Below are 18762 nucleotides of genomic sequence, written 5' to 3' on the forward strand. Positions count from 1 at the left end.
GACCCGGCGGGCGGGCCCGGGTGCTGCCTGGCCCCGTCTCAGCATGGCCAGACCTCGCGGGGACCTGCCTGAGCAAACTCGGAGGAAAAGGCCCATCGGCAAGGGGGCTAAGCAGCAGGTGCGTACCCAGGCCCCTGGGGGCCCCGGCGGGAGGGCCCGGGTCCTGCCTTCCCCTGATTCAGAATCGCCAGACCACACGGAGGTCTGACTGACCCTCTCCCTAGTAATCCGGAGGAAAATTACCCCCCTTTCTTGTAATCCGTGCACTAGAGGTGACAGAGGGGACCCAAGGCGCGAAAGTACCCGACCTCCTGGAGCCCTCGCTGGGATCCGGGAGGCAAATGGCACCTCATCGGGACTTCCAGGGAAGTTCGGCCATCTGGTCGCCCCCATTGGAAAGCATTGCGGGCGACCAGATGGCCGAGGCGATCCGGGAGACCAGATGGCCGAGGGGATCCTGGAGACCAGATGGCCGAGGGGATCCGGGAGACCAGATGGCCGAGGGGATCCGGGCGACCAGATGGCCGGGCACGAAAGGGACGCCATCCGGTCGCCCCGTGCCCCCACGAAGGAGGGAGCGGGCGCCCGGGGCATGGCGGGCCGGAGGCCCGGGGCCCCAGCCGGGCCACAGCCATGGAGGCTGCCAGGGGCCGGCGGGCCCTCCGACCCGGGGCCCGCTTACACCTTGACAAGCAGGGGAGGCCTGCAAGGGACCGACGGACCCCTGTCCTGGGCCCTGGGTGGAGCGGCAGCCCGGGGGACCGGGCCCAGGGCCGGAGCGCCCGACCCGGGGCCCCGACCGGGCCCCTGGACCCAGCCGGGGCTCCCAGGCCCGGAGGCACAGGGGAAGCCTCCCCGGGCCCGCCGGACCCCGTCCCGGGCACCCTGCCCCGCGGCAGGACCCAGGACGGAGCCCGGGGTGGGGAGGCCACCCTCCCCGGGGCCCTCAGGGGCCCCGGATGGAGCTCCTGAACACAGACAAGCAAGGGGAGGCTCCCCGGGCACATCGGAACCCCTTTCCGGGCCCTTGGCAGTGCGGCAGGCTGGGAGACAGGGCCCAGGGCCTGAGCACCCGACCCGGGGCCCGCCCGGGCCCCTGGACCCAGCCGGGGCTCCCAAGCCCGGAGGCGCATGGGACGCCTCCCCGGTCCCTCCGGACCCCGTCCCGGGCACCCTGCCACGCAGCAGGACCAAGGACAGAGCCCGGGGTGGGGAGGCCGCCCTCCCCGGGCCCTCAGGGGCCCTAGCCACTGCTCCTGAACCCAGCCAAGCAAGGGGAGGCTCCCCGGGCACATCGGAACCCCTTCCCGGGCCCTTGGCCGTGCGGCAGGCTGGGAGACAGGGCCCAGGGCCGGAGCACCCGACCCGGGGCCCGCCCGGGCCCCTGGACCCAGCCGGGGCTCCCAAGCCCGGAGGCGCATGGGACGCCTCCCCGGTCCCTCCGGACCCCGTCCCGGGCACCCTGCCACGCAGCAGGACCAAGGACAGAGCCCGGGGTGGGGAGGCCGCCCTCCCCGGGCCCTCAGGGGCCCTAGCCACTGCTCCTGAACCCAGCCAAGCAAGGGGAGGCTCCCCAGGCACATCGGAACCCCTTCCCGGGCCCTTGGCAGTGCAGCAGGCTGGGAGACAGGGCCCAGGGCCGGAGCACCCGACCCGGGGCCCGGCCGGGCCCCTGGACCCAGCCGGGGCTCCCAAGCCCGGAGGTGCATGGGACGCCTCCCCGGTCCCTCCGGACCCCGTCCCGGGCACCCTGCCATGCAGCAGGACCAAGGACAGAGCCCGGGGTGGGGAGGCCGCCCTCCCCGGGCCCTCAGGGGCCCTAGCCACTGCTCCTGAACCCAGCCAAGCAAGGGGAGGCTCCCCGGGAACAACGGAACCCATTCCTAGGCCCTTGGCAGTGCGGTAGGCTGGGAGACAGGGACCAGGGCCGGAGCACCCGACCCGGGGCCCGCCCGGGCCCCTGGACCGAGCCGGGGCTCCCAAGCCCGGAGGTGCATGAGACGCCTCCCCGGTCCCTCCGGACCCCGTCCCGGGCACCCTGCCACGCAGCAGGACCAAGGACAGAGCCTGGGGTGGGGAGGCCGCCCTCCCCGGGCCCTCAGGGGCCCTAGCCACTGCTCCTGAACCCAGCCAAGCAAGGGGAGGCTCCCCGGGAACAACGGAACCCATTCCTAGGCCCTTGGCAGTGCGGTAGGCTGGGAGACAGGGACCAGGGCCGGAGCACCCCACCCGGGGCCCGCCCGGGCCCCTGGACCCAGCGGGGCTCCCAAGCCCGGAGGCGCATGGGACGCCTCCCCGGACCCATGGAGCCCGTCCTGGGCATTGAGCCATGCCGTTGGCCTGGAGATGGGTGCCCCGGACGCCCGGGGGAGGTCTGTCTGGGACACATGGAGCCCATCCTGGGCATTGAACCATGCCGTTGGCCTGGAGAAGGGAGCCCCGGACGCCCGGGGGAGGACTGCCCGGTACCCGTGGAGCCCTTCCCGGGTACTTTGCAACGCCGTTGGCCTCCTGGAGATGGGTGCCCCGAACGCCCGGGGGGTGGGCTGCCCGGGACCCGTGGAGCCCGTCCTGGGCACTCTGACCTGCTGTTGGCCCGGGGGAGGGACCCCAGATGACCGGGACCCGTGGAGCCCGTCCTTGGCACTCTGACAAGCCGTTGGCCCGGGGAAGGGAGCGTCAGACGACCGGGACCTGTGGAGCCCGTCCTGGGCACTCCTGTATGCCGTTGGCCCGGGGAAGGGAGCCCCGGACGTCCGGGACCCGTGGAGCCCGTCCTGGGCACTCTGAAATGCTTTGGCCCGGGGAAGGGAGCCCCGGACACCCGGGGGGGAGGACTGCCCGGGACCCGTGGAACTCGTCCTGGGCACTCTGACATGCCGCTGGCCCGGGGAAGGGTGCCCCGGACGCCCGGGGCCCGTGGAGCCCGTCCTGGGCACTCTGACAAGCCGTTGGCCCGGGGAAGGGAGACCTGGACGCCCGGAACCCGTGGAGCCCGTCCTGGGCACTCTGAAATGCTTTGGCCCGGGGAAGGGAGCCCCGGACGCCCGGGGGAGGACTGCCCGGGACCCGTGGAACTGGTCCTGGGCACTCTGACATGCCGCTGGCCCGGGGAAGGGTGCCCCGGATGACCGGGGCCCGTGGAGCCCGTCCTGGGCACTCTGACATGCCGCTGGCCCGGGGAAGGGAGCCCCAGACGCCTGGGGCCCGTGGAGCCCGTCCCGGGCACTCTGCCATGCCGTCAGCCTGGATGGAGCCCCGGACGCCCGGGGGGGGGCGAAGGCCCGGGACGCATGGAGCCTGTCCCGGGCACTCTGCCATGCCGTCGGCCTGGATGGAGCACCGGACGCCCGGGGGACGACTGCCCAAGAGCCATGGAGCCCGTCCTGGGCAATTTGACATGCAGTTGGCCTGGAGGAAGGAAGCTCCGGGTGGCCTAGGGAGGTGTTGCCCAGGCATATCCCATCTGGTCCCCATGGCAGAGAACCACCAACCCTGGAGGGGTGTCCGGGCATACCCTGCCACATAGTAATCCGGAGGCAAATTACCCCCCTTTCTTGCAATCTGTGCACGCGAGGTGACAGAGGGGACCCAAGGCGTGAAAGAACCCGACCTCATGGAGCCCTCGCTGGGATCCGGGAGGCGAATGGCACCTCATTAAGACTTCCAGGGAAGTTCGGCCATCTGGTCCCCCCCATAGGAAAGCGTTGCGGGCGACCAAATGCCCGAGGGGATCCGGGCGACCAGATGGCCGAGGGAATCCGGGCGACCAGATGGCTGGGCATGGAGGTGAAGCCGCCTGGACTCTTCCCCACCCCGTCCCCGTCCCGGGACGAATGCCCGGGACGCATGGAGCCCGTCCTGGCCACTTGACGTCCCGTCCTGGGCATTGAACCATGCCGTCGGCCTGGAGAAGGGAGCCCCCGGACGCCCGGGGGAGGACTGCCCGGTACCCGTGGAGCCCTTCCCTGGGTACTTTGCAACGCCGTTGGCCTCCTGGAGATGGGTGCCCCAGATGCCCGGGGGTGGGCTGCCCGGGACCCATGGAGCCCGTCCTGGGCACTTTTACATGCCGTCGGCCTGGAGGTGGGTGCCCTGGACGCCCGGGGGAGGCCTGCCCGGGACCCGTGGAGCCCCTCCCGGGTACTTTGCCAATGCCGTTTGCCTCATGGAGATGGGTGCCCCGGACGCCCGGGGGAGGACTGCCCGGTACCCGTGGAGTCCTTTCCGGGTACTTTGCAACGCCGTTGGCCTCCTGGAGATATGTGCCCCGAACGCCCGGGGGGAGGGCTGTCCGGGGCCCATGGAGCCCGTCCTGGGCACTGTGACATGCCGTCGGCCTGGAGGTGGGAGCCCCGGACGCCCGGGGGAAGGCTGCCCGGGACCCGTGGAGCCCTTCCCGGGTACTTTGCCATCCCGTTGGCCTCCTGGAGATGGGTGCCCCGGACGCCCGGGGGAGGTCTGTCCGGGGCCCATGGAGCCCGTCCTGGGCAGTGTGACATGCCGTCGGCCTAAAGGTGGGAGCCCCGGACGCCCGGGGGAAGGCTGCCCGGGACCCGTGGAGCCCGTCCCGGGTACTTTGCCGTCCCGTTGGCCTCCTGGAGATGGGTGCCCCGGACGCCCGGGGGAGGTCTGTCCGGGGCCCATGGAGCCCGTCCTGGGCAGTGTGACATGCCGTCGGCCTAAAGGTGGGAGCCCCGGACGCCCGGGGGAAGGCTGCCCGGGACCCGTGGAGCCCTTCCCGGGTACTTTGCCATCCCGTTGGCCTCATGGAGATGGGTGCCCCAGACGCCCAGGGGAGGTCTGTCCGGGACACGTGGAGCCCGTCCTGGGCATTGAGCCATGCCGTTGGCCCGGAGAATGGAGCCCCCAGACGCCCGGGGGAGGTGTTGCCCAGGCATATCTCATCTGGTCCCCCGGGCAGAGAACCACCAGCCCTGGAGAGGTGTCCGGGCGTACCCTGCCCCTAGTAATCCGGAGGGAAATTACCCCCCTTTCTTGCAATCCGTGCACGCGAGGTGACAGAGGGGACCCAAGGCATAAAAGAACCCGACCTCATGGAGCCCTAGCTGGGATCCAGGAGCCGAATGGCACCTCATCGGGACTTCCAGGGAAGCCCGGCCATCTGGTCGCCCCATTGGAAAGCATCGCGGGCGACCAGAGGGCCGGGATCGAAAGGACTCCCAGCTCCCCATCCATCCCAAGCCTTCGCGGTAGGGTTCCTGACTGCCTGCCCACGCAAGGCAGGGCTCTTGGACCCCGGCTGGGCCTCAGGCGCAGGTTGGACCACCGGAGCTCTAGGGCCCGGACGACCTGGGGGAGGAATGCCCGGGACCCGTGGAGCCCGTCCTGGGTACTTTGACATGCCGTCGGCCTGGAGGTGGGTGCCCCGGACGCCCCGGGGGAAGCTGCCCGGGACCCATGGAGCCCGTCCTGGGTACTTTGACATTCCGTCGGCCTGGAGGTGGGAGCCCCGGACGCCCGGGGGGAGGTCTGCCCGGGACCCATGGAGCCCGTCCTGGGTACTTTGCCAATGCCGTTGGCCTCATGGAGATGGGTGCCCCGGACGCCCGGGGGACGAATGCCCGGGACGCATGGAGCCCGTCCTGGGCACTTTTCCATGCCTTCGGCCTGGAGCCCCCAGACACCCAGGGGAGGACCACCGTGAAAACCATGGAGCCCGACCCGGGCACTCTGCCATACCGTCAGCCTAGATGGAGCCCCGGACGCCCAGGGGACGAATGCCCGGGACGCATGGAGCCCGTCCTGGGCACTTTTCAATGCCGTCAGCCTGGATGGAGCCCCGGACGCCCGGGGGACGACTGCCCAGGAGCCATGGAGCCCGTCCTGGGCAATTTGACATGCAGTTGGCCTGGAGGAAGGAAGCCCCGGGTGGCCTAGGGAGGTGTTGCCCAGGCATAGCCCATCTGGTCCCCATGGCAGAGAACCACCAGCCTCGGAGGGGTGTCCGGGCGTACCCTTCTCCCTAGTAATCCGGAGGAAAATTACCCCCTTTTCTTGTAATCTGTGCACGGGAGGTGACAGAGGGGACCCAAGGCGCGAATGTACCCAACCTCCTGGAGCCCTCGCTGGGATCCGGGCGGCGAATGGCACCTCATCGGGACTTCCAGGGAAGTTCGGCCATCTGGTCGCCCCATAGGAAAGCGTTGCGGGCGACCAGATGCCCGAGGGGATCCGGGCGACCAGATGGCCGAGGGAATCTGGTCGATCAGATGGCTGGACACGGAAGTGAAGCCGCCTGGACTCTCCCGACCCTGTCCCCGTCCCCGTGCCCGTGCCCGGGACGCATGGAGCCCGTCCTGGGCACTTTTCCATGCCTTCGGCCTGGAGCCCCCAGACACCCAGGGGAGGACCACCGTGAAAGCCATGGAGCCCGACCCGGGCACTCTGCCATGCCGTCGGCCTGGATGGAGCCCCGGACGCCCAGGGGACAAATGCCCGGGACGCATGGAGCCCGTCCTGGGCACTTTTCCATGCCTTCGGCCTGGAGCGCCCCGACACCCTGGGGAGGACCACCCTGGAAACCATGGAGCCCGACCCGGGCACTCTGCCATGCCGTCGGCCTGGATGGAGCCCCGGACGCCCGGGGGACAAATGCCCGGGACGCATGGAGCCCGTCCTGGGTACTTTTCCATGCCGTCGGCCAGGAGCCCCCTGACACCCAGGGGAGGACCACCGTGAAAACCATGGAGCCCGACCCGGGCACTCTGCCATACCGTCAGCCTGGATGTAGCCCCGGACGCCCGGGGGACGAATGCCCGGGACGCATGGAGCCCGTCCCGGGCACTCTGCCATGCCGTCCCGACAAATTCGTACGGACTCCTAACCTTACGACACGGATCGGAATCGAGCCCTCTCTGACCCAGCAGTTTCAGGCGCCCGGGGGACGAATGCCCGGGACGCATGGAGCCCGACCCGGGCACACTGCCTTGCCGCCGGCCTGGATGGAGCCCCTGACGCCCGGGGGACGAATGCCCGGGACGCATGGAGCCCGTCCCGGGCACTCTGCCATGCCGTCGGCCTGGATGGAGCCCCGGACGCCCGGGGGACGACTGCCCAAGAGCCATGGAGCCCATCCCGGGCACTCTGCCATGCCGTCCCGACAAATTCGTACGGACTCCTAACCTTCCGACACGGATCGGAATCGAGCCCTTTCTGACCCAGCAGATTTCAGGTTGATTTGCTATATACTTTACGTACGATTTTATGGGGGCCGATTCCGATCCGGTACGTAAAAGCAAATACGACCGACATGTCGGACAACCACGTACACCCAGGGGATAGGACTGCCCGGGTCACATGGACCCCGTCCTGGGCACTCTGATCTGCCGCCGGCGCCGGGGATCGAACCGTGATCACCAGATGGGGATATCCAAAAAATCTGGCATGGATACGGCCCGCCAGGACAGGTTTGGGCACCCCTGCTGTATGGCATAAAGACGCATTATATAACACAAGCTCCAGGCAGGCACACAATTATCAAGATATATATTGAGTCTCAGGAACTGTGCTACAGTTATTAACCTCTGTGGTGCAAATGGTTAGCGCGTTCGGTTGTTAACAGAAAGGTTGGTGGTTCAAGCCCACCCAGGGAAGTATCCTTTTTGCCTGCATGAAACACTTTAATGAAACACAGATACGTACCTCTGCTCTCTCCTGCTTAAGACCCTTTATCTGAACATTTCAATCCTCTGCGTTCTCTCTGCACCTGCAGTCAATTTCATAATTAGGATAGAAAACAAAAGGCCTATCCCTGTAATACAACTGTAGGCATATGAGGAGGGGAAAATAAGTCAAAAGGCCATCAGCATTTGTTGATCTGGCTTGAAGGCTGTAAGTGTAAGGACCTTGTGGCGCAACGGTAGCGCGTCTGACTCCAGATCAGAAGGTTGCGTGGTCAAATCACGTCGGGGTCACTGCTTACCATTTTAGTCCCCATTGAGTTCATATATTTCCTTTCGAAAACAAACTCAAAGGAACGCAGCCTTGCATTGGCTGGGAATCGAACCCGGGCCTCCCGCGTGGCAGGCAAGAATTCTACCACTGAACCACCAATGCTTCACATGGGGAGGTCACAGGCATAGCTCTGTCCAAGACAGTGATCAGGTGCACACACTTAAATTGTACACATATGAACAAAGTGTGCGCAGCAGACATGACAACGCCAAAGTTTCACATGATGATGGCTTATATAAGACAAGCTCCAGGCAGGCACATACATATCAAGATATATATTGAGTCTAAGGAAAGATGCTGTAGTCACTCGTCTCTGTGGCGCAATCGGTTAGCGCGTTCAGCTGTTAACCGAAAGGTTGGTGGTTCAAGCCCACCCAGGGACGTATTATTTTGCCTGCATGAAACACTTGAATGGAAAACAGATACATACCTTTGCTCTCTCCTGCTGGACACCCTTTCCCTGAATATTTCAATTCTCTGCGTTCTCTCGGCACCTGCAGTCAATTTCATAATTAGGATAGAAAACAAAAGGTCAAGCTCTGTAATACAACTGTAGGCACATGAGGAGGGGAAAATAAGTCAAAAGGCCCACAGCATTTGTTGATCTGGCTCCGAAAGCTGTAAGTGTAAGGACCTCGTGGCGCAACGGTAGCGCGTCTGACTCCAGATCAGAAGGTTGCGTGTTCAAATCACGTCGGGGTCACTGCTTACCATTTTATTCCCCACTGAGGTCATATATTTCCTTTCGAAAACAAAGTCAAAAGAAAGCAGTCTTGCATTGGCCGGGAATCGAACCTAGGCCTCCTGCGTGGCAGGCGAGAATTCTACCACTGAACCACCAATGCTTCACATGGGTTGTTCACAGGCAGAGCTCTGCCCAAGACATTGATCAGGTGCACACACTTAAATTGTACACATATGAACAAAGTGTGCGCAGCAGACATGATAACGCCAACGTTTCACATGAAGATGGCAAGAATCAGATGCAGGAGACTATAACTATGAATGTCTTTGCATTTGCTGAGGTCACTGGCTTGGGACTAGAGTTGTGTTTATCAGGGCATGATGGCAGGCTGCTCCCGACAAAAGTGGTTCACAGAATGCACCCGCCAGATCACCAGCACTATTGTGTTTCAGATTATCTCACTGAACTCTCCTCCTGGAAAATCCTTCCCACTGGCTTTCCCAGATTCTGTGTCCTCCCCTAAATGCTGGGGTGAAACGGGCAGAGTTCTGCGCCCTGCGTCCCTAACGCGCTCCCAACGCGGCCTACAGCCCTGGTCGGGCACAGCCCTGGTCGGGCTTAGATAACTGGAGCCTTTTGTGACCAAGAACTCCGGAAGCCTAGGGTCAGGCCTGTTGCACAGGCATATTGTGCCTTGCCAATCCGGGATTGTTGTGTTTCAGGGCCTAGCCATCAATACTCCTGGGATTTCTTTCCCTGAGAACCCTCTTGTCCCTGTCCTCCCACAAGCCCCAGCTTTTATGTAAAATAAAGTGTGCACCATGGGCCTTCCCCTATTTGCTCTCTCCCCAATCTCTTTCTCCAAAGCTGAGCTCTAAAGGTAAATGTATCTATCTGAGTGAGGGGCTAGGGAGGGCCTTTCCCAGCAGTCTTACAAGTCAAGAGTTCAGAGAAAGCACCTGCTATGGGAGGGAGACTTTGCTCACAGAGAAGTCAAGTCTAACATAACACATCTGATGGGCAAGGCACACGCCTTACTGGCTGGTAGCACACCTACAGAGGAGCAGGGAGCTATGCTAAGCAGGCAACAGAAAAGTCATGTATGTGTCTCATACACTGGGACCGGTAGTAATACTGGCTCTAAGACCATTAGACAGTAGTCTATTCATCATTACGTCCAACAATAACAAGACACTAAGCAAATGAGAAATGCTGTATGGCATAAAGACGCATTATATAACACAAGCTCCAGGCAGGCACACAATTATCAAGATATATATTGAGTCTCAGGAACTGTGCTACAGTTATTAACCTCTGTGGTGCAAATGGTTAGCGCGTTCGGTTGTTAACAGAAAGGTTGGTGGTTCAAGCCCACCCACGGAAGTATCCTTTTTGCCTGCATGAAACACTTTAATGAAACACAGATACGTACCTCTGCTCTCTCCTGCTTAAGACCCTTTATCTGAACATTTCAATCCTCTGCGTTCTCTCTGCACCTGCAGTCAATTTCATAATTAGGATAGAAAACAAAAGGCCTAGCCCTGTAATACAACTGTAGGCATATGAGGAGGGGAAAATAAGTCAAAAGGCCATCAGCATTTGTTGATCTGGCTTGAAGGCTGTAAGTGTAAGGACCTTGTGGCGCAACGGTAGCGCGTCTGACTCCAGATCAGAAGGTTGCGTGGTCAAATCACGTCAGGGTCACTGCTTACCATTTTATTCCCCACTGAGTTCATATATTTCCTTTCGAAAACAAAGTCAAAGGAACGCAGCCTTGCATTGGCTGGGAATCGAACCCGGGCCTCCCGCGTGGCAGGCGAGAATTCTACCACTGAACCACCAATGCTTCACATGAGGAGTTCACAGGCATAGCTCTGTCCAAGACAGTGATCAGGTGCACACACTTAAATTGTACACATATGAACAAAGTGTGCGCAGCAGACATGACAACGCCAAAGTTTCACATGATGATGGCTTATATAAGACAAGCTCCAGGCAGGCACATACATATCAAGATATATATTGAGTCTAAGGAAAGATGCTGTAGTCACTCGTCTCTGTGGCGCAATCGGTTAGCGCGTTCGGCTGTTAACCGAAAGGTTGGTGGTTCAAGCCCACCCAGGGACGTATTATTTTGCCTGCATGAAACACTTGAATGGAAAACAGATACATACCTTTGCTCTCTCCTGCTGGACACCCTTTCCCTGAATATTTCAATTCTCTGTGTTCTCTCGGCACCTGCAGTCAATTTCATAATTAGGATAGAAAACAAAAGGTCAAGCTCTGTAATACAACTGTAGGCATATGAGGAAGGGAAAATAAGTCAAAAGGCCCACAGCATTTGTTGATCTGGCTCCGAAAGCTGTAAGTGTAAAGACCTCGTGGCGCAACGGTAGCGCGTCTGACTCCAGATCAGAAGGTTGCGTGTTCAAATCACGTCGGGGTCACTGCTTACCATTTTATTCCCCACTGAGGTCATATATTTCCTTTCGAAAACAAAGTCAAAAGAAAGCAGTCTTGCATTGGCCGGGAATCGAACCCGGGCCTCCCGCGTGGCAGGCGAGAATTCTACCACTGAACCACCAATGCTTCACATGGGTGGTTCACAGGCAGAGCTCTGCCCAAGACAGTGATCAGGTGCACACACTTAAATTGTACACATATGAACAAAGTGTGCGCAGCAGACATGATAACGCCAACGTTTCACATGAAGATGGCAAGAATCAGATGCAGGAGACTATAACTATGAATGTCTTTGCATTTGCTGAGGTCACTGGCTTGGGACTAGAGTTGTGTTTATCAGGGCATGATGGCAGGCTGCTCCCGACAAAAGTGGTTCACAGAATGCACCCGCCAGATCACCAGCACTATTGTGTTTCAGATTATCTCACTGAACTCTCCTCCTGGAAAATCCTCTCCACTGGCTTTCCCAGATTCTGTGTCCTCCCCTAAATGCTGGGGTGAAACGGGCAGAGTTCTGCGCCCTGCGTCCCTAACGCGCTCCCAACGCGGCCTACAGCCCTGGTCGGGCACAGCCCTGGTCGGGCTTAGATAACTGGAGCCTTTTGTGACCAAGAACTCCGGAAGCCTAGGGTCAGGCCTGTTGCACAGGCATATTGTGCCTTGCCAATCCGGGATTGTTGTGTTTCAGGGCCTAGCCATCAATACTCCTGGGATTTCTTTCCCTGAGAACCCTCTTGTCCCTGTCCTCCCACAAGCCCCAGCTTTTATGTAAAATAAAGTGTGCACCATGGGCCTTCCCCTATTTGCTCTCTCCCCAATCTCTTTCTCCAAAGCTGAGCTCTGAAGGTAAATGTATCTATCTGAGTGAGGGGCTAGGGAGGGCCTTTCCCAGCAGTCTTACAAGTCAAGAGTTCAGAGAAAGCACCTGCTATGGGAGGGAGACTTTGCTCACAGAGAAGTCAAGTCTAAGATAACACATCTGATGGGCAAGGCACACGCCTTACTGGCTGGTAGCACACCTACAGAGGAGCAGGGAGCTATGCTAAGCAGGCAACAGAAAAGTCATGTATGTGTCTCATACACTGGGACCGGTAGTAATACTGGCTCTAAGACCATTAGACAGTAGTCTATTCATCATTACGTCCAACAATAACAAGACACTAAGCAAATGAGAAATGCTGTATGGCATAAAGACGCATTATATAACACAAGCTCCAGGCAGGCACACAATTATCAAGATATATATTGAGTCTCAGGAACTGTGCTACAGTTATTCACCTCTGTGGTGCAAATGGTTAGCGCGTTCGGTTGTTAACAGAAAGGTTGGTGGTTCAAGCCCACCCAGGGAAGTATCCTTTTTGCCTGCATGAAACACTTTAATGAAACACAGATACGTACCTCTGCTCTCTCCTGCTTAAGACCCTTTATCTGAACATTTCAATCCTCTGCGTTCTCTCTGCACCTGCAGTCAATTTCATAATTAGGATAGAAAACAAAAGGCCTAGCCCTGTAATACAACTGTAGGCATATGAGGAGGGGAAAATAAGTCAGAAGGCCATCAGCATTTGTTGATCTGGCTTGAAGGCTGTAAGTGTAAGGACCTTGTGGCGCAACGGTAGCGCGTCTGACTCCAGATCAGAAGGTTGCGTGGTCAAATCACGTCGGGGTCCCTGCTTACCATTTTATTCCCCACTGAGTTCATATATTTCCTTTCGAAAACAAAGTCAAAGGAACGCAGCCTTGCATTGGCTGGGAATTGAACCCGGGCCTCCCGCGTGGCAGGCGAGAATTCTACCACTGAACCACCAATGCTTCACATGGGGAGTTCACAGGCATAGCTCTGTCCAAGACAGTGATCAGGTGCACACACTTAAATTGTACACATATGAACAAAGTGTGCGCAGCAGACATGACAACGCCAAAGTTTCACATGATGATGGCTTATATAAGACAAGCTCCAGGCAGGCACATACATATCAAGATATATATTGAGTCTAGGGAAAGATGCTGTAGTCATTCGTCTCTGTGGCGCAATCGGTTAGCGCGTTCGGCTGTTAAGCGAAAGGTTGGTGGTTCAAGCCCACCCAGGGACGTATTATTTTGCCTGTATGAAACACGAATGGAAAACAGATACATACCTTTGCTCTCTCCTGCTGGACAACCTTTCCCTGAATATTTCAATTCTCTGCGTTCTCTCGGCACCTGCAGTCAATTTCATAATTAGGATAGAAAACCAAAGGTCAAGCTCTGTAATACAACTGTAGGCATATGAGGAGGGGAAAATAAGTCAAAAGGCCCACAGCATTTGTTGATCTGGCTCCGAAAGCTGTAAGTGTAAGGACCTTGTGGCGCAACGGTAGCGCGTCTGACTCCAGATCAGAAGGTTGCGTGTTCAAATCACGTCGGGGTCACTGCTTACCATTTTATTCCCCACTGAGGTCATATATTTCCTTTCGAAAACAAAGTCAAAAGAAAGCAGTCTTGCATTGGCCGGGAATCGAACCCGGGCCTCCCGCGTGGCAGGCGAGAATTCTACCACTGAACCACCAATGCTTCACATGGGTTGTTCACAGGCAGAGCTCTGCCCAAGACAGTGATCAGGTGCACACACTTAAATTGTACACATATGAACAAAGTGTGCGCAGCAGACATGATAACGCCAACGTTTCACATGAAGATGGCAAGAATCAGATGCAGGAGACTATAACTATGAATGTCTTTGCATTTGCTGAGGTCACTGGCTTGGGACTAGAGTTGTGTTTATCAGGGCATGATGGCAGGCTGCTCCCGACAAAAGTGGTTCACAGAATGCACCCGCCAGATCACCAGCACTATTGTGTTTCAGATTATCTCACTGAACTCTCCTCCTGGAAAATCCTTCCCACTGGCTTTCCCAGATTCTGTGTCCTCCCCTAAATGCTGGGGTGAAACGGGCAGAGTTCTGCGCCCTGCGTCCCTTTACGCGTCCCTAACGCGCTCCCAACGCGGCCTACAGCCCTGGTCGAGCACAGCCCTGGTCGGTCTTAGATAACTGGAGCCTTTTGTGACCAAGAACTCCGGAAGCCTAGGGTCAGGCCTGTTGCCCAGGCATATTGTGCCTTGCCAATCCGGGATTGTTGTGTTTCAGGGCCTAGCCATCAATACTCCTGGGATTTCTTTCCCTGAGAACCCTCTTGTCCCTGTCCTCCCACAAGCCCCAGCTTTTATGTAAAATAAAGTGTGCACCATGGGCCTTCCCCTATTTGCTCTCTCCCCAATCTCTTTCTCCAAAGCTGAGCTCTGAAGGTAAATGTATCTATCTGAGTGAGGGGCTAGGGAGGGCCTTTCCCAGCAGTCTTACAAGTCAAGAGTTCAGAGAAAGCACCTGCTATGGGAGGGAGACTTTGCTCACAGAGAAGTCAAGTCTAAGATAACACATCTGATGGGCAAGGCACACGCCTTACTGGCTGGTAGCACACCTACAGAGGAGCAGGGAGCTATGCTAAGCAGGCAACAGAAAAGTCATGTATGTGTCTCATACACTGGGACCGGTAGTAATACTGGCTCTAAGACCATTAGACAGTAGTCTATTCATCATTACGTCCAACAATAACAAGACACTAAGCAAATGAGAAATGCTGTATGGCATAAAGACGCATTATATAACACAAGCTCCAGGCAGGCACACAATTATCAAGATATATATTGAGTCTCAGGAACTGTGCTACAGTTATTAACCTCTGTGGTGCAAATGGTTAGCGCGTTTGGTTGTTAACAGAAAGGTTGGTGGTTCAAGCCCACCCACGGAAGTATCCTTTTTGCCTGCATGAAACACTTTAATGAAACACAGATACGTACCTCTGCTCTCTCCTGCTTAAGACCCTTTATCTGAACATTTCAATCCTCTGCGTTCTCTCTGCACCTGCAGTCAATTTCATAATTAGGATAGAAAACAAAAGGCCTAGCCCTGTAATACAACTGTAGGCATATGAGGAGGGGAAAATAAGTCAAAAGGCCATCAGCATTTGTTGATCTGGCTTGAAGGCTGTAAGTGTAAGGACCTTGCGGCACAACGGTAGCGCGTCTGACTCCAGATCAGAAGGTTGCGTGGTCAAATCACGTCGGGGTCACTGCTTACCATTTTATTCCCCACTGAGTTCATATATTTCCTTTCGAAAACAAAGTCAAAGGAACGCAACCTTGCATTGGCCGGGAATCGAACCCGGGCCTCCCGCATGGCAGGCGAGAATTTTACCACTGAACCACCAATGCTTCACATGGGGAGTTCACAGGCATAGCTCTGTCCAAGACAGTGATCAGGTGCACACACTTAAATTGTACACATATGAACAAAGTGTGCGCAGCAGACATGACAACGCCAAAGTTTCACATGATGATGGCTTATATAAGACAAGCTCCAGGCAGGCACATACATATCAAGATATATATTGAGTCTAAGGAAAGATGCTGTAGTCACTCGTCTCTGTGGCGCAATCGGTTAGCGCGTTCGGCTGTTAACCGAAAGGTTGGTGGTTCAAGCCCACCCAGGGACGTATTATTTTGCCTGCATGAAACACTTGAATGGAAAACAGATACATACCTTTGCTCTCTCCTGCTGGACACCCTTTCCCTGAATATTTCAATTCTCTGCGTTCTCTCGGCACCTGCAGTCAATTTCATAATTAGGATAGAAAACAAAAGGTCAAGCTCTGTAATACAACTGTAGGCATATGAGGAGGGGAAAATAAGTCAAAAGGCCCACAGCATTTGTTGATCTGGCTCCGAAAGCTGTAAGTGTAAGGACCTCGTGGCGCAACGGTAGTGCGTCTGACTCCAGATCAGAAGGTTGCGTGTTCAAATCACGTCGGGGTCACTGCTTACCATTTTATTCCCCACTGAGGTCATATATTTCCTTTCGAAAACAAAGTCAAAAGAAAGCAGTCTTGCATTGGCCGGGAATCGAACCCGGGCCTCCCGCGTGGCAGGCGAGAATTCTACCACTGAACCACCAATGCTTCACATGGGTTGTTCACAGGCAGAGCTCTGCCCAAGACAGTGATCAGGTGCACACACTTAAATTGTACACATATGAACAAAGTGTGCGCAGCAGACATGATAACGCCAACGTTTCACATGAAGATGGCAAGAATCAGATGCAGGAGACTATAACTATGAATGTCTTTGCATTTGCTGAGGTCACTGGCTTGGGACTAGAGTTGTGTTTATCAGGGCATGATGGCAGGCTGCTCCCGACAAAAGTGGTTCACAGAATGCACCCGCCAGATCACCAGCACTATTGTGTTTCAGATTATCTCACTGAACTCTCCTCCTGGAAAATCCTTCCCACTGGCTTTCCCAGATTCTGTGTCCTCCCCTAAATGCTGGGGTGAAACGGGCAGAGTTCTGCGCCCTGCGTCCCTTTACGCGTCCCTAACGCTCTCCCAACGCGGCCTACAGCCCTGGTCGGGCACAGCCCTGGTCGGTCTTAGATAACTGGAGCCTTTTGTGACCAAGAACTCCGGAAGCCTAGGGTCAGGCCTGTTGCCCAGGCATATTGTGCCTTGCCAATCCGGGATTGTTGTGTTTCAGGGCCTAGCCATCAATACTCCTGGGATTTCTTTCCCTGAGAACCCTCTTGTCCCTGTCCTCCCACAAGCCCCAGCTTTTATGTAAAATAAAGTGTGCACCATGGGCCTTCCCCTATTTGCTCTCTCCCCAATCTCTTTCTCCAAAGCTGAGCTCTGAAGGTAAATGTATCTATCTGAGTGAGGGGCTAGGGAGGGCCTTTCCCAGCAGTCTTACAAGTCAAGAGTTCAGAGAAAGCACCTGCTATGGGAGGGAGACTTTGCTCACAGAGAAGTCAAGTCTAAGATAACACATCTGATGGGCAAGGCACACGCCTTACTGGCTGGTAGCACACCTACAGAGGAGCAGGGAGCTATGCTAAGCAGGCAACAGAAAAGTCATGTATGTGTCTCATACACTGGGACCGGTAGTAATACTGGCTCTAAGACCATTAGACAGTAGTCTATTCATCATTACGTCCAACAATAACAAGACACTAAGCAAATGAGAAATGCTGTATGGCATAAAGACGCATTATATAACACAAGCTCCAGGCAGGCACACAATTATCAAGATATATATTGAGTCTCAGGAACTGTGCTACAGTTATTAACCCCTGTGGTGCAAATGGTTAGCGCATTCGGTTGTTAACAGAAAGGTTGGTGGTTCAAGCCCACCCACGGAAGTATCCTTTTTGCCTGCATGAAACACTTTAATGAAACACAGATACGTACCTCTGCTCTCTCCTGCTTAAGACCCTTTATCTGAACATTTCAATCCTCTGCGTTCTCTCTGCACCTGCAGTAAATTTCATAATTAGGATAGAAAACAAAAGGCCTAGCCCTGTAATACAACTGTAGGCATATGAGGAGGGTAAAATAAGTCAAAAGGCCATCAGCATTTGTTGATCTGGCTTGAAGGCTGTAAGTGTAAGGACCTTGCGGCACAACGGTAGCGCGTCTGACTCCAGATCAGAAGGTTGCGTGGTCAAATCACGTCGGGGTCACTGCTTACCATTTTATTCCCCACTGAGTTCATATATTTCCTTTCGAAAACAAAGACAAAGGAACGCAACCTTGCATTGGCCGGGAATCGAACCCGGGCCTCCCGCATGGCAGGCGAGAATTTTACCACTGAACCACCAAACCACCAATGCTTCACATGGGGAGTTCACAGGCATAGCTCTGTCCAAGACAGTGATCAGGTGCACACACTTAAATTGTACACATATGAACAAAGTGTGCGCAGCAGACATGACAACGCCAAAGTTTCACATGATGGTGGCTTATATAAGACAAGCTCCAGGCAGGCACATACATATCAAGATATATATTGAGTCTAAGGAAAGATGCTGTAGTCACTCGTCTCTGTGGCGCAATCGGTTAGCGCGTTCGGCTGTTAACCGAAAGGTTGGTGGTTCAAGCCCACCCAGGGACGTATTATTTTGCCTGCATGAAACACTTGAATGGAAAACAGATACATACCTTTGCTCTCTCCTGCTGGACACCCTTTCCCTGAATATTTCAATTCTCTGCGTTCTCTCGGCACCTGCAGTCAATTTCATAATTAGGATAGAAAACAAAAGGTCAAGCTCTGTAATACAACTGTAGGCATATGAGGAGGGGAAAATAAGTCAAAAGGCCCACAGCATTTGTTGATCTGGCTCCGAAAGCTGTAAGTGTAAGGACCTCGTGGCGCAACGGTAGCGCGTCTGACTCCAGATCAGAAGGTTGCGTGTTCAAATCACGTCGGGGTCACTGCTTACCATTTTATTCCCCACTGAGGTCATATATTTCCTTTCGAAAACAATGTCAAAAGAAAGCAGTCTTGCATTGGCCGGGAATCGAACCCAGGCCTCCCGCGTGGCAGGCGAGAATTCTACCACTGAACCACCAATGCTTCACATGGGTTGTTCACAGGCAGAGCTCTGCCCAAGACAGTGATCAGGTGCACACACTTAAATTGTACACATATGAACAAAGTGTGCGCAGCAGACATGATAACGCCAACGTTTCACATGAAGATGGCAAGAATCAGATGCAGGAGACTATAACTATGAATGTCTTTGCATTTGCTGAGGTCACTGGCTTGGG

The 18762-nt window shown here is 56.3% G+C and overlaps 16 non-coding genes across 16 annotated transcripts; 11 read left to right on the top strand and 5 right to left on the bottom strand.

The window, feature by feature from the left end:
- Positions 1-8286: 8286 nt before the first annotated feature.
- On the top strand, positions 8287-8360 carry TRNAN-GUU (transfer RNA asparagine (anticodon GUU)). The gene has a single exon. It is a non-coding gene; the product is annotated as a tRNA-Asn (tRNA).
- A 248-nt stretch (positions 8361-8608) lies between these two features.
- TRNAW-CCA (transfer RNA tryptophan (anticodon CCA)) lies at positions 8609-8680 on the top strand. The gene has a single exon. It is a non-coding gene; the product is annotated as a tRNA-Trp (tRNA).
- A 1614-nt stretch (positions 8681-10294) lies between these two features.
- On the top strand, positions 10295-10366 carry TRNAW-CCA (transfer RNA tryptophan (anticodon CCA)). Its single transcript has one exon. It is a non-coding gene; the product is annotated as a tRNA-Trp (tRNA).
- A 349-nt stretch (positions 10367-10715) lies between these two features.
- TRNAN-GUU (transfer RNA asparagine (anticodon GUU)) lies at positions 10716-10789 on the top strand. The gene has a single exon. It is a non-coding gene; the product is annotated as a tRNA-Asn (tRNA).
- Positions 10790-11037: 248 nt separating this feature from the next.
- On the top strand, positions 11038-11109 carry TRNAW-CCA (transfer RNA tryptophan (anticodon CCA)). Its single transcript has one exon. It is a non-coding gene; the product is annotated as a tRNA-Trp (tRNA).
- A 71-nt stretch (positions 11110-11180) lies between these two features.
- Positions 11181-11251, bottom strand: TRNAG-GCC (transfer RNA glycine (anticodon GCC)). Its single transcript has one exon. It is a non-coding gene; the product is annotated as a tRNA-Gly (tRNA).
- A 1893-nt stretch (positions 11252-13144) lies between these two features.
- TRNAN-GUU (transfer RNA asparagine (anticodon GUU)) lies at positions 13145-13218 on the top strand. Its single transcript has one exon. It is a non-coding gene; the product is annotated as a tRNA-Asn (tRNA).
- Positions 13219-13464: 246 nt separating this feature from the next.
- On the top strand, positions 13465-13536 carry TRNAW-CCA (transfer RNA tryptophan (anticodon CCA)). The gene has a single exon. It is a non-coding gene; the product is annotated as a tRNA-Trp (tRNA).
- A 71-nt stretch (positions 13537-13607) lies between these two features.
- TRNAG-GCC (transfer RNA glycine (anticodon GCC)) lies at positions 13608-13678 on the bottom strand. Its single transcript has one exon. It is a non-coding gene; the product is annotated as a tRNA-Gly (tRNA).
- A 1627-nt stretch (positions 13679-15305) lies between these two features.
- Positions 15306-15376, bottom strand: TRNAG-GCC (transfer RNA glycine (anticodon GCC)). The gene has a single exon. It is a non-coding gene; the product is annotated as a tRNA-Gly (tRNA).
- Positions 15377-15583: 207 nt separating this feature from the next.
- TRNAN-GUU (transfer RNA asparagine (anticodon GUU)) lies at positions 15584-15657 on the top strand. Its single transcript has one exon. It is a non-coding gene; the product is annotated as a tRNA-Asn (tRNA).
- Positions 15658-15905: 248 nt separating this feature from the next.
- Positions 15906-15977, top strand: TRNAW-CCA (transfer RNA tryptophan (anticodon CCA)). The gene has a single exon. It is a non-coding gene; the product is annotated as a tRNA-Trp (tRNA).
- Positions 15978-16048: 71 nt separating this feature from the next.
- On the bottom strand, positions 16049-16119 carry TRNAG-GCC (transfer RNA glycine (anticodon GCC)). Its single transcript has one exon. It is a non-coding gene; the product is annotated as a tRNA-Gly (tRNA).
- A 1913-nt stretch (positions 16120-18032) lies between these two features.
- Positions 18033-18106, top strand: TRNAN-GUU (transfer RNA asparagine (anticodon GUU)). Its single transcript has one exon. It is a non-coding gene; the product is annotated as a tRNA-Asn (tRNA).
- Positions 18107-18354: 248 nt separating this feature from the next.
- On the top strand, positions 18355-18426 carry TRNAW-CCA (transfer RNA tryptophan (anticodon CCA)). The gene has a single exon. It is a non-coding gene; the product is annotated as a tRNA-Trp (tRNA).
- A 71-nt stretch (positions 18427-18497) lies between these two features.
- TRNAG-GCC (transfer RNA glycine (anticodon GCC)) lies at positions 18498-18568 on the bottom strand. Its single transcript has one exon. It is a non-coding gene; the product is annotated as a tRNA-Gly (tRNA).
- Between the last annotated feature and the right edge of the window lie 194 nt (positions 18569-18762).

This window comes from Lissotriton helveticus, chromosome 1_2 (genome assembly GCF_964261635.1).
Source record: "Lissotriton helveticus chromosome 1_2, aLisHel1.1, whole genome shotgun sequence".
Lineage (NCBI taxonomy): Eukaryota > Metazoa > Chordata > Amphibia > Caudata > Salamandridae > Lissotriton > Lissotriton helveticus.